This window comes from Hypanus sabinus, chromosome 22 (genome assembly GCF_030144855.1).
Source record: "Hypanus sabinus isolate sHypSab1 chromosome 22, sHypSab1.hap1, whole genome shotgun sequence".
NCBI classification, from domain to species: Eukaryota; Metazoa; Chordata; class Chondrichthyes; order Myliobatiformes; family Dasyatidae; genus Hypanus; species Hypanus sabinus.
The window spans coordinates 34,073,703-34,087,910 of record NC_082727.1 but is presented as its reverse complement, the minus strand read 5'-3'; the positions used below and the strand labels follow the sequence as shown (position 1 = coordinate 34,087,910).

At 40.5% G+C, this 14,208-nt stretch overlaps 1 protein-coding gene across 2 annotated transcripts in view; it reads left to right on the top strand.

Annotated features, from left to right (window-relative positions):
• Positions 1 to 14,208, top strand: part of prkg1b (protein kinase cGMP-dependent 1b) — a 730,867-nt gene that overhangs the window by 139,750 nt on the left and 576,909 nt on the right. The gene's annotated exons all lie outside the window — the stretch shown is intronic.

Sequence of the window (14,208 nt, the reverse complement as noted above, 5' to 3'; positions counted from 1 at the left end):
ATGTGAGTGTTTTGTACTCTATCTCATTGAAGTTGCTCCCTGTCTGTCAATCCATATTTTCTCACTTAGAGCAGTATCAGGAGGTGATAAGTACTCCAGCGTGAGGGCTGACAGATCTAGCAGTCAAAACTGATGAGAAAGACTAACTGCTGTGTCATTCATCCCTTACATAATACTTTATGCAGTCACACCGATTGTCTATTCCTAGAGACATGTTGGGAGCAGAAATTGCATATTTAAGTGCCAGCTTCCCCTTCCTGATGGACATTAATGAAGTAGTTGCTTCAATTTCATGCTTCACTGTGAAGAGGTTTGACCACAGAACATCAATTGTTCATCCAGTACCATAAACACTATGCTGCTTTGCTTTTTTTGTCTTTTTTCCTAGATATCACTCATGTACAGAACACTGAATTTCATTATGGGATGATTTCTCCCAATCTTCCAGTCAGCCCCGTGTGAATAGAGTTCTGTGAGTCAGCTCCTGTCACGTCTATGAGCATAGCTGATGGGGAACTCACTTTGAACTGCAGAGTACATGGTAGCGAAGCGGTTTGTATGTTCTCCTTCTCACCCTTTGGACTTCCTCCACGTGCTCTGGATTCCACCCACATTCCAAAGACATACGGTTAGGGTTAGTAAGTTGTGGGCATGCTATGTTGGCGCCAGGAGCGTGTGACATTTATTTACAGGCTGCCCAGCACAATCCTCACTGATTGAATTTGACATGAGGCATTTCGTTGCGTGTTTTGATGTATACGTGTCAAATAAAGCCAGTCAAGTTTTCAAATTAAGTTCCACGGCCGTTCAAAGGTTCGAAGTTTCAGAAGTTCATTTTATTTTCTAATTATGTGTGTAATATACAATTCTGATATTTGTCTACTCTAGATAGCCATTAAATACAGAAAGACCAAAGGTGTTTGATGAAAGAAAACATCTCAACTCCCCCCAGCCAGCATGAAAAATAAAAGAAACAAAACGTGCTGACCCCAAAATCCCTCCTTGCCCACAAAAAAACAGCCACAGTAACAATCAACAACCTCCTACACATAACAGTCCCGGACCCCCCACTCACAGAAAAGAATGGCAACATTAGCACCAAATCCCCTCTCAACGAGCAAAAAATTAACAGATCGCCCACCCGCCAATTGACGCAAGAAAGTTAACACCAAAAAGCTGAAGCAGTCCAATGAATGAATGAATGATCTTTATTGTCATTATAATGAAACTTTGTTTGGCTTTCCTTCAGGCAATTAAATAAAGCGGTAGATAAAAACAAGACAGTGATAGAAGAACAGTATTAAATAGATAAGTAGCAGAAAATAAGTTGCAGCAGCAAATATAAAGAACATTGCAATAATCACATAACTCTCAAAATATGGGAAACGTCTTTTCATTGCGTGTGAGGGGAGCAGTCGCACAAACTCAACTGTTTCATAAAGAGTGACTGCCGACCTGGGTCCTAACGCCACCACTCCAGGGCTGAATGCCGACCCGGGGCCAAACATATCGATCTGGCTGCTGACCATCTCTGTTGGGAGCCATCGCTGACCCCTCCGCACTCACCTCGATGCTTCAATCTTCCTCGCCGCTTCGAGATGGAGTGTTCATAACCCCATTCACGTGAGCTTAGGACTGTAACGTGTGTTTACTTAAATAAAAGCATTCTGTGTTGAATTATTATTAATTTAATGTGAACAATTAATATCCCACTACTAGAGGAAATGAATAAAGAAGTTCCAGTGTCAGAACTAAGAGTGTATAGCTGTCAGGAAAAGTTTAAGCAGACTGGTTCTCTGCTCCAGGAAGAAGGTTCAGAAGTGGACTGATATGATTCTTTAAAATCATGAGTTGGATGAGTTAGCATAGAGACTGAGGTGCTTTGATTCATGGGAGTGTTGATTCGAAGACTATGTAAATATAACGTGGTCATTAAGGTCCAATAAAAGAAATCGAGAAATTTCTTTAAAAAGGGTGATGAGAATTTGGATGTTGTTGCCATATGGAATGGTTGAGATGCTTAACATTAGCTTATTTAATAAAACGATAGATAAAAGACAACGGGGGAAAATGATTGTAGGGGGATCTCAGTATGATAATGTAAATAAACTTTGAGGAGGCATGTAGAGCAGGAACCTGTTACTCTGCTTCTTTGGACAATATTTGCAAATATGGCAATGTTCAGTTTAAAAGGCAAACATGAGGAAATCTGCAGATGCTGGAAATTCAAGCAACACAAACAAAATGCTGGTGGAACGCAGTAGGTCAGGCAGCATCTATAGGGAGAAGCGCTGTCGATGTTTCGGGCCAAGACTCGGCCCAAAACGTCGACAGCGCTTCTCACTATAGATGCTGCCAGACCTGCTGTGTTCCACCAGCATTTTGTTGATGTTCAGTTTAACAACATTTCATTCCTTCGAAAAGGCAGTAAGATGGTCTATGTCTGCATTTACAGATACTTTGTGTTTATGGTATTTGAGGGACAAATCATTTTACGTTGTGTAAACAACTCTGTAAATGACCATTCTGAAAACAACTTAATATGAATCTATTAAACGTAGAACATTATAGTGCATATTAGGCTCTTCAACCCACAATGTTGTGTCAATCTTCTAATGTATCTAAGATCAATATAACCCTTCTTTCCCACATTGCCCACCATTTTTCTGTCATCCTTGTGCCAATCTTAAGAGTTTCGTAAATACCCCTAATGTACCTGCCTGTTCCAACACCCTGGCAGGGTGTTCACCTGTCTGTGTAAATAACTTAACTTTGACATTCTCCCTACACTTTTCTCCAACCATCCTGTATTAGCCATTTCCATCCTGGGAAAAGTCCCATTCTCATTTAAAAAAAATTACTTGCCCTTTTTGGTTAAAAATCTCTCCTCCCCTTTTCCTGATGACTTGTTGTGCTGGGATTTATATCCATGCCGTTTGGTTATTGGAAACTTGATGAAATGCTACTTCAGAGGTTCAAGGGCGTTTAATGACAACCAGGTCTGTTCTGTTGCTAGGAGCTGTTGCTTTATCCTGTTTTTGTGTTTTGTCAATTTATCGCAAAACTCCTATAAATACCAGTTGGATTGTACAAGGACGGATACTGTTCCCTCTTTACATGATGGTCAGCCTACAATAAATTCAGTAATTTAATTTGTAATGGTATTAGCTGCATTTTGACTATTATATTTAGGCCAAGTTTAAACACAATGGTGAGAATCAGGTGTAGACTCACAGCAAATCAAACTCTGTTGGCCATCTCTTCCTGTTCTGCATTTCACAATTCCTGCATTCTTTTGTCTCTGTTCTTTTATCTATTGTATGTTACCCTCTCTAGTTGCCTCCAGTTGCAATGGGAATTGAACCGCAGTCTTCCAATCACTGGCACTATAAAATGTCACACCAGTTTCAACGCTACCTTGCCACACATTCTGACAGATCCTGCCATTTTGCTTGATCATCTACACATTGAAGGATTCCACAGCAAATGAAATAACTTCCCTGGACATGTACAGTACTGTGCAAAAATCTTAGGCGAGGGTGCCCAAGATGTTTACATAGTATTGTATTTGTCAATGTGAAATGGAGAACAAGTTTGTAAATCTGGCAGAGGATGTTGGGAACGGCGAGGGTGGAGTGTCGCAGAAGAGGTTTAGGACAGGTGGCAAAAAGAGAGTTCAGGGGTGGGGGTGATGTGGGTGCAGATGCAACCAGCTCTGAGACACAAGGCTAGGTCATTTGATTTCAAACAATTAGTTTATTGATCATTACAGAGTGCTTCCCTCTCCCACCTCTCTTCTTTTTCCAACCATGATTCCCCTTCCCACTCTCAGTCACAATAGAGACCCATATCAGAATCAGGTTTATTATCACTCACATATATCATGAAATTTGTGGTTTTTTTGTGACAGCAGTACAGTGCAATACATAAAATGTTTACAGTACTATGTGAAAGTCTGACAGACGGACATACTTTATTGATCCTGAGGGAAATTGGGTTTTGTTACAGTCACACCAACCAAGAATAGTGTAGAAATATAGTGATATAAAACCATAAATAATTAAATAATAATAAATAAATAATGCCAAGTGGAAATTAGTCCAGGACCAGCCTATTGGCTCAGGGTGTCTGACCCTCCGAGGGAGGAGTTGTAAAGTTTGATGGCCACAGGCAGGAATGACTTCCTATGCCGCTCAGTGTTGCATCTCGGTGGAATGAGTCTCTGGCTGAACGTACTCCTGTGCCTAACCAGTACATTATGGAGTGGATGGGAGACATTGTCCAAGATGGCATGCAACTTGGACAGCATCCTCTTTTCAGACACTACCGTCAGAGAGTCCAGTTCCACCCCAACAACATCACTGGCCTTACGAATGAGTTTGTTGATTCTGTTGGTGTCTGCTACCCTCAGCCTGCTGCCCCAGCACACAACAGCAAACATGATAGCACTGGCCACCACAGACTCGTAGAACATCCTCAGCATTGTCCAGCAGATGTTAAAGGACCTCAGTCTCCTCAGGAAATAGAGACGGCTCTGACCCTTCTTGTAGACAACCTCAGTGTTCTTTGACCAGTCCAGTTTATTGTCAATTCATATCCCCAGGTATTTGTCATCCTCCACCATGTCCACACTGACCCTTTGGATGGAAACAGGGGTCACCGGTGCCTTAGCCCTCCTCAGGTTCACCATCAGCTCCTTAGTCTTTAGTCTTAGCTCCTTAGTCTGTATATGTGTCTAAGACTTTTGCATAGTACTGCAATACAAACCGGGAGGAGTTAGAAACATTGGTCGAGTTGCTGAGGCTCATAGAAAATTTGTAGTCTTGATGATAAGGACAGCCACTTGATTCATCCAGTGCTGTTGCTATTTATTATAAACCTACAATATTTCAGCATCAAACATCGCAAGAATTCCTGACCAAAATTTCCCAGTCAGAAAGTAAATTGGTATCTGTTGCATAATGGCTCTTGAGTTCTAAAATATTAATCTGGAGGAAGATACGTGTATTCCCACTTCATGGGTAACTGTTTTGAAAACTGTTGTGGATTATGATTGTACTGAGAAATGAATCAACCTCTGCTAATTTCCTCCCCTGTTTTTGAATTACATGATGGAACAGCTTTGAAAAGTTTAATTTTCAGTTTGTAATGCAGTTGCAAATTATGCACGGACCTGTTGTCAAGTTCTTAACTGCAAGAATTAAAACTGGATGGAAGAACAGTGTTAATATCTTTTAGAATTCTCTCTGAATGCAATTTATTTTTTGTTGTGAGGGCTTGTTTGCCATTCCAATAAATACCAGTTTGCAGATCTTTCACTGGGGAATATCATAATAGGAATTGAAGAATGTTTACATCAAGCAGAGAGTGGGGGGGGGGGGGGGGTCACAATTTTATGTTCAGTATCGGAAATATAGCACGCAAGAGGATACCTGTGCACATAAAATGATCAACAACAGTACTGATCATTGTATTTTGGATTTATAGTACATGGATGGTAAAAGGTGAAATGTGAAGCCAGATTTCTTAATCGTTTGAATCCAAGCAAGGTAAGGTGGAAGCAAAGGTTGAAAAGTGCAATTGCAACAAGTCAAAGAGAGCAGGACTTCAAAGAGGAGGTACTCCATGTGCCGTCTACTTTCATTCCTGCGAGAGTAATGGGGAGGAAAGGCAAAACACAAGTTCCTGGATGATATAAGTGATAGAAAATAGAATGACATGTGCGAGCAGTAATTCAAGAGAGAGCTAAGATGCAACGCTTCCCTAGGATTTTTCATTTCACCCTCATCTCTGAGGTAAAGTGCAAAAAATGAATGAGCAAAGAATTTGACAATAGAATGACAATCAACGTAATAGGGAATCTAGAAATTTTCCATAAATCACCCCCTAGTGTAGATGGTTTTGGCAAAATGAACAGGATGGAGTTGATGTAAGAGAGAATAGGTTATAGGGAATTGAGAAGAGTAATGGGATTGAAGGGGATGTTTTGAGAGCCACATACATTTAATTAGCTGAATGGGCCTCTTATTATGCTATAAAGAAATACATGATTGCAAAAAGGCTTGCCATAATGTTCTGATCCTCCTTGGTTGTTCAGGAAATTCCAGGGTACTGCACAATTGCAAAGGGCTCAAGGGTATGTTAGACACATCGACAGCAGTCAGTTTAACCCCAGTCATTTTAACCTCAGTGGTAAGAAAACTCTTGCAAGCAATAATCAAGGAAAAACAACAATAGATGCTTGGAGGTATTTGAATTATTAAAGGAGAGATAGCTTGGACTTGTTAAGTCATATTCAACAAATTATTGATTTTTTTGGTGATGCGAAAGAAATGTTTGATGACTGGAAAACAGTAAATATTTTATATATTTGACAATTTCCATATAAAAGAGGTGAGGAGGGTTGTTTAGGAGGATTGCAGTGCTGCAAGCTGTCAGATATTCTAAAACAGAATCCCGTATAGTAGTGGTAGAATGCACGAGAAGGGAGAAGGTTGTGATAACTGCTTGCTTCCCATACTGGGGAATATCAGACAATGGTGTTCACCAGGAATCTTTGCTATAAATACAATTTTATACCATTGACTTGTGCAAGATCAAATTTCAAAACTGCAGATGTCAGAAATCTTGGAGACACAGCGAACCTTGAGGAGGATCATAATAGATTTAAGAGGAGACTGAATAGACTGCCAAAATGAATAGACCAGGGATAAATTACTTCTTCAGAGTGGAAACTTATAAATCTTGGCCCAAAGAACAAGGAGAAACAAAATATGCTAAATGGCACAGTTCTAAAAGCTGTGCAGGAACAGAGGACCTTGATGTGTATGTATATAAATCTTTGAAAGTGGCAGGCCATATTAAGACTGCACTTAGTAAAATATGTATGATTTTAGACTTCATGAGGAAAGGCTGATGTTGAAACTTGAATCACCAGCTACAGAATAAAACCCACTTGTGTTCATCTCACTTTCAGAAGGAGTGGATGGCCCTCGATAGGATGCAAAGGAAATTTAGCAAAATAGTTTCAGGAATGAGGGATTTCAGCTGCAACTTTAGGCTGAAGAAACTGGTTCTTTTCAGAGCAAAGAATCTTGAGAGGAACCTCAGTAGATGTGTACAAGGTCATGCCTGGTTTAGACATAGTGTAGGTATCTCATTTAACTTACCTAGTTCAAGGACCCAAATGATGGGCAAATCATGATTGCGGCGGTGGGGGGAGGGGGGGGAGTGACAGAGAAAAGCAGGACAACACTATGATTAATGGTAGTCTGGAATTCACTACCTAAAAAGGTATTGGAAACAGTTAATCAGATCCTTCAAAATTATTTTAACAAGTATTTCCACACTGCACTGCTAAATGACTAACTACCTGAATAAATAGTTAGATAGATAAATAAAAAACAAACTAACTTGTAATGACACAGGAATGGGACTTAATACAATGCAGGGAGCCAGGGCAAGCTTCATAAATAGAGTGGCCTCCTTCTGCACTGTCACAGTTCCCATGATTCAATGATTCTACTTAACATGAACTCAAAATAAACTTTTCAGAGAACTGGCTCAAACTGTGTACAGGTAAATTTTAAACAGAATACATTAAGCATTTTGAAATAAAATAAACTTTGTTGGATTACTGTGTGATATCATAGTGATTCTTTTCATTGATCTGATTGAGAATGATGGCTATCAGAGCAGCAAATCATCTAATATGTGAATCTGATTCTGTATTAGGTAGTTATAAAAGTTACTTTGTTATAACTGTGCTTTGCAATAAGTGTTAATTGCAATATGACTAAACTACATGATTCCTAGACGATGAACAAAATGGTGCCAGCAAAGAACATTACCTCGGGCGATGTCTATCTGCTGGTACACAAAACTCTATCTTCCACTTCTTTAAAGGCTTCTTTTTCTTTCAAATGTGGTGCTGGTACTGTTGAAGTCTGTGATCCACAGTTCGACGGTGTGCTTTCTGGGCCAATTGGCCGATCTGGTGCTTTGCTTTCTCCGAGAAGGATCCAGGAGGCAAATGGCCTCGAAGCCAAGAAGCGTAAAACCCATAACCAGCTCCATTCTTGCTGATCTTGCTGATTAAAGTGTCAAGGAAGACTGAAACATTGAGCGAAGGCGAGCAAGTGTTCAGTGCCATCTTGTTCCCTACTGCCAGAGGAAGGTGTTTGTATCTGACGGTCTCCCTCTTTCCCTCTCGCTTGCTGCTCCCCGACGGAAGGCCCCAGCATTTAAATGATTTCTCTCTGCCTTGATGCTGCCTGAGGATGGTACCGAAGTTCAGGGTCTGCGGTTTGTAGATTGGACTGTCGTTGGATTGGACTCTTTCAATTTGATGTTTTATATTCTGTGTTTACACTTGTTTTGTCACGTTGCCGCTGGCGCATTTTATTTTTTGCGCACGGGAAGCTCATGTTCTTGTTGCCATTTGCGTGATTTGTTTTTTTTGTGCTAGGAGGGGGTTGGTTTTCTTTGAAGGGGTCCCATTGTTTTCTTTGTTTTATGGCTGTCTGTGGAGAAGATGAATCTCGTGGTTGTATACTGCATAATAAATGTACGTTGAACTTTGACTTGTATAAAAATGATAACCTAGAACAGAGATGTAGAGTTTGTAATTGTATCATTATTTACTTTTATACACGTGACTGAGGTGATGATGGCATTTATTTAGAAAAAGAGTTGCAATCATTCCATGGCAATGAAAGAAACAAACAACTGGGGATAAATGTTGAAGAGCACTGATTGAATTTCATAGCTGTAACATGTCCCTCTATTAGTTTTACCTCTCTTTAACTGCTCTTGTTAATCTAATAACTAGAGGGCTCCATATGCATTGCAATCACCTGGCAATCCTCACCATTTGAGAGGTACGCCTTTGTCTTATCCCCATTACTGCTACCCTACTGTCTCCCCGCAACTTAAAATAAACACGTTTTCTTTCTTCCTCAATTCTTATGAAGGCTCTTCAACGTAAAATGTTGACTCTGATTCTTCAGCATAGTTGCCACCAAGTCAGCTAGGTCTGCTGAGGGCTTCGATCATGACCTGAATTTACAATAAGTGATTACTTTTGTTTATCATATAGTGATTAATTCAAAGTTGACACTATGGAAAGGCTGTTAAACTGACAGTCTCTGGGAAAGATAGTGCATCTTAGATCTGTGGGGAACATAGTGCACTTTAAATTTAAGGGGGGGGGGAGCAAAAGTCACTTTAAATCTATGCACATTGCATCTTCTGACTGTCAGCAGGCCAGACAGAATTTACATCTCACAGTTTTGCATCTGAATCCTTACTATAGCGGGACTTGTGTGGAGAGGTTGCTTGGTTTAGAATTTTTTCTTTAAATTTTTTAGAATTTAAAGAATGCTTTAAGTCATGCTTCATTACATGGTATTATCATTTTACTTTAAAATCTAAACCTTTATTTCCAAATTGCCACTGGTAATAGTAGTATAATCAATACTGAAAATTATTTACCAATTTTCTATTTGAGGTTTCATTATGCCTCTGGAGCAGATCTCCAATGAAGATTATCATAGCTTATCATAGATTATCAAAAAGAGTTATAGTGTCACACATCATGGAAATAGGTTGTTTTTGGCCCTCGAAGTATATACATCATTTATAATTTAGCATTTACTCAAATCTTATACTAATTCCATTTTAATCTCCGCACATTCTCCTCAAATATCCCAAGGGGAAATTTAGAGTGGCCAATTAACCTGTCGACCCAAGATCTTTGGGACACAAGAGGGGATTACAGCAAGTGCACATCACTCAAAGGAGGAGAAGCAATGTGCATACAGACAGCAGTAGAGATCAAGATTGAATCTATGTCGCTGAGCTGTGAAGCAGCAGCTCTACTAGCTGCACCACTGTGCTGCCTCATTGAATTATGACTTGGATCACAGGAGACTTTTGTTGGTTTGACCTCTGCATAAGGATCAGTAGAGATTTCAGATCCATCACTAGACTGGTGACTGGTCTTTGAAAGTAATCTCCATTTTCACGTTCAGGTAGGCAGATATCTTCGTGACCTTCACTGGTCTATTTTTCCAACAGTAATTTTCAGTGTTGCATCAGTAACAGTTTTGATTAAATTAGAAAGGTTACCATTGTTGAGAAACCTTGAATCAGGCTACCATCAGCTTCAGTTTCCAATCCATCATTTTCAGAAAAAATACTGCTTAAAGCTAGTGTGAAATAGCGCACATGTGATTCTAATTGCAGGTAGGATGTAACATTCAGTAAAAGGTGTACAGAGAGGAACAGCAAATTAATTTCATTGTCTCTGATGTATGGAAAAGATCCCATGTAACTTGAGACCATATGACTTAGGAGCAGAATTAGGGCATTCAGCCCATCAAGTGTGCTCTGCTATTCCATCATTGATGATTTATTATCTCTCTCATCTCCATTCTCTTGCCTTCTCTCTGTAACCTTGACTTCCTTACTAATGAAGAATCTATCACCCTGTTTTAAATATACTCAGTGACTTGACTTCCACAGCTGTCTGTGGAAATGAATTCCACAGATTCACCACCCTCTGGCTGAAGAAATTCTTACTCATCGCTGTTCTGAAGGGACAGTTGGTATACAGATAGATATAGCGTGTAGTGAGACTGTGAGGAAAGACAGGCAGATGATAGGGCAAATTTGCAGTCAGTGAGATGAGTTGAGGTGTTACATGCGGCAAGGATGATGGAAACAGAACTGAAAGTGAATGCAGACAGTATATGGAACAAGGTAAATGATCTTGTACTGCAGTTAGAAATTGGCAGGTATGATGTGGGTGCTTCACTGAGACATGGATGAAAGAAGATGTTTGTTGGGAGCTTAACATCCAAGGATACACATTGTATTCAACATACATGGATGTAAGCAGACGGGGTAGAGTGGCTACATTGGTAAAATGTGAAACCAAATCTTTCAAAATAGGTGACATAGGATCAGAAGATGTAGAATTTTTGTGGGTAGAGTTAAGAAATTGCAGGGGTAAAAAGGCCCTGAAGGGAGTTATATACAGGCTTCCAAACAGTAGCCATGATGTGGAGTACAAATTACAATGGGAGATAGAAAAGGCATGTACAAAGGGCAATGTTACAACAGTCTTTGGAGATTTCAATATGCAGGTAGATTGGAAAAATCAGGCTGGTGTTGGATCTCAAAAAAGGGAATTTGTAGAATGGCAATGAGATGGCTTTTTAGAGCAGCTTGTGGTTAAGCCCACTGGGGGAAAAACTATTCTGGATTGGCTTTTGTGTAATGAATCAGATTTGACCAGGGAGCGTAAGGTAAAGGAATCCTCAGGAGACTGGAATTCAAAGTTCAAAGACCAAAGTAAATTTATTATCAAAGTACATACAGTATATGTCCTGAGATTCACTTCCCTGTGGGCATACTCAGCCAATCTTTAGAATAGTAGCTGTAACACAATCAATGAAAGATCAACCAGAGTGCAGAAGACGACAGAGTATGCAAATACAAATATAAATAAATAGCAATAAATAACGAGAACATGAGATGAAGAGTCCTTAAAGTGAGATAATTGGATGTGGGAACATTTCACTAATGGGTTAAATGAGTGTAGTTATCCCTTTTTATTCAAGAGTGATTGTTGAGAGGTAGAAACTGTTCTTGAACTTTGTGGTGCAAGTCCTGAGGCTCTTCCTGCAGTTTGAGGTGGAGAAGCTAAAGTCAGGTGTATAAGTATGACAGTAGAATAAAAGGACTTACAAAGGTATGAGAGGGGAGCTGGCTAAAGTTGGTGGTACAAAGATTAGGTGGAGGAGTGGGTAGTGTTGAGGAAACAGATAGTCCGCAGAGAGACAGATAGTTTAGGGGAATGGGCAAAGAGTGGCAAATGAAATACAATGTTGGAAAGTGCATGGTCATGCACTTTGGTGGAAGAAATAAACAGGAAGACTATTATTTAGATGGGGAGAGAATTCAAAATGCAGAGGTGCAAAGGGATTTGGAAGTCCTTGTGTAAGATACCCTGAAGGTTAACCTCCAGGTTGAGTCGGTTGCGAAGAAGGCGAATGCAATGTTGGCATTCATTTCTAGAAATATAGAACATAAGAGCAGAGATGTGAGGCACTCGTGAGACCACACTTGGAGTATTGTGTGCTGTTTTGAGCTCCTTATTTCAGAAAGGATATACTGACATTGGAGAGGGTTCAGAGAAGATTCACAAGAATGATTCCAGGAGTGAAAGGGTTACCATACGAGGAACATCTGGCAGCCCTTGGGCTGTATTCCCTGGGGTTCAGGAGAATGAGGGGGGATCTCATAGAAACATTCCAAATGTTAAAAGGCCTGAACAGATTAGATATGGCAAAGTTATTTCCCATGGTAGGGGATTCTAGGACAAGAGGGCACGATGTCCCGATTGAAGGACAGCCATTTAGAATTGAGATGCGGAGAAATTCCTTTGGTCAGAGGGTGGTAAATCTGTGGAATTTGTTGCCATGAGCGGCTGTGGGGGCCAAGTCATTGAGTGTATTTAAGGCAGAAATCAGAAATTTTTGATTAGCCAGGCATCAAAGGGTATGGGGAGAAGGCAGGGGAGTGAGAATGACTGGAAGAATTGGATCAGCCCATGATTGAATGGCAGAACAGACTCGATGGGCCGAACGGCCCACCTCTGTTCCTATATCTTATGGTCTTATGGAAAGGGGCGTTAGCAGGGATGGTGGCAAAACAGCAATGATTGGAGTTCCTGGGAGCAATTTGGAAGGTGCAGGATCGATACATCCCAAAGATGAAATAGTATACTAAAAGAAGGACGAGGCAACTGTGGTTGACAAGGGAAGTCAAAGTCAGCATAAAAGCAAAAGAGAGGGCATATAATTTAGCAAAAATTTGTGAGAAGTTTGAGGATTGGGAAGCTTTTATAAACCAACAGAAAGTTACTAAAAAGCCATAAGGAGAGAAAAGCTGAAATATGAAGGTAAACTAGCCAGTGATATAAAAGATGATACCGAAAGTTTTTTCAGCTATTACCATCATGTTTATGTGCCGTGTCGTATGACATGGGTAACCATGGTCAATACCATGATAGTTCTTGGCAAATTTTTCCCAGATGTGGTTTGCCATTGCCTGCTTCTGGGCAGTGTCTTTGCAAGGTGGGTGACCCCAGGCATTCTCAGTACTCTTCAGAGATTGTCTGCCAGCATCAGTGGTGACATAACCAGGACTTGTGCTGTACACCAGTTGCTCATACAGCCAACCACCACCTGCTCCCATGGCTTCATGTGACCTGAATCGGGGTTAAGCAGGTGCCATACCTTGCCCAGGGGTGACCTGCAGTCTAACAGAGGGAAGGAGAACCTTCTACCTCCTTTGATAGAGATGTATCTCCACCCTGCCACCCAGGTGTGCTGCATGAAGAGTAAAAGAGAGGCACAGGTGGATTTCGGACAGCTGGAAAATGGTGCTGGAGAGGTAATAATGGGAAACAAAAATGTCAGAAATTTTGATAAGTATTTTGTGTCACTCTTCACTGTGGAACACATGAGCAGTATGCCAGCAACTCAAGAGTGTCAGGGAGCAGAAGTGAGTGTAGTTGCTATTACTAGGGAAAAGGTGCTCAGAAAGCTGAAAGGTTTGAAGGTAGGTAAATCATCTAGGTCAAATGGAGAACACACCGGGGTTCTGGAAGAGATAGCTAAAGAGATTGTGAAGGTATTAGTACTAATATTTCAATTCCTCGGTATTATTATTTTGGAGAACTGGTCCTGGCCCCAGCACCAAAGTGCAATTACAAAGAAAGCATGGTGGCACCTCTATTTCTTTAGAAGTTTGCAAAAATTCAGCATGGCATCTAAAACTTGACAAACTTTGAGAGATGTCTGATAGAGAGTAGATTGTCCGGCTGCATTACAGCCTGGTACAAAAGCATTAATGTTCTTGCACAGAAAATTATACAAAAAATAGTGGATATGTCCCAGTTCATCATAGATAAAATCCTCACTGCCATTCAGCACATCTACTTGGAAAGCAGTATCCATTATCAGGGACTCCTTCCACCTAGCTCATGCTCTCTTCTCATGCAAGAACCTCAGGAGTCATGTCACCAGGTTCAGAAACAATTACCACTCATCCATCAAGGTCTTGAACCGGAGGGGATAACTTCACTCCATTTCATTTGCTTCATCACTGAACTGTTCCCACAACCTATAGACTCACTTT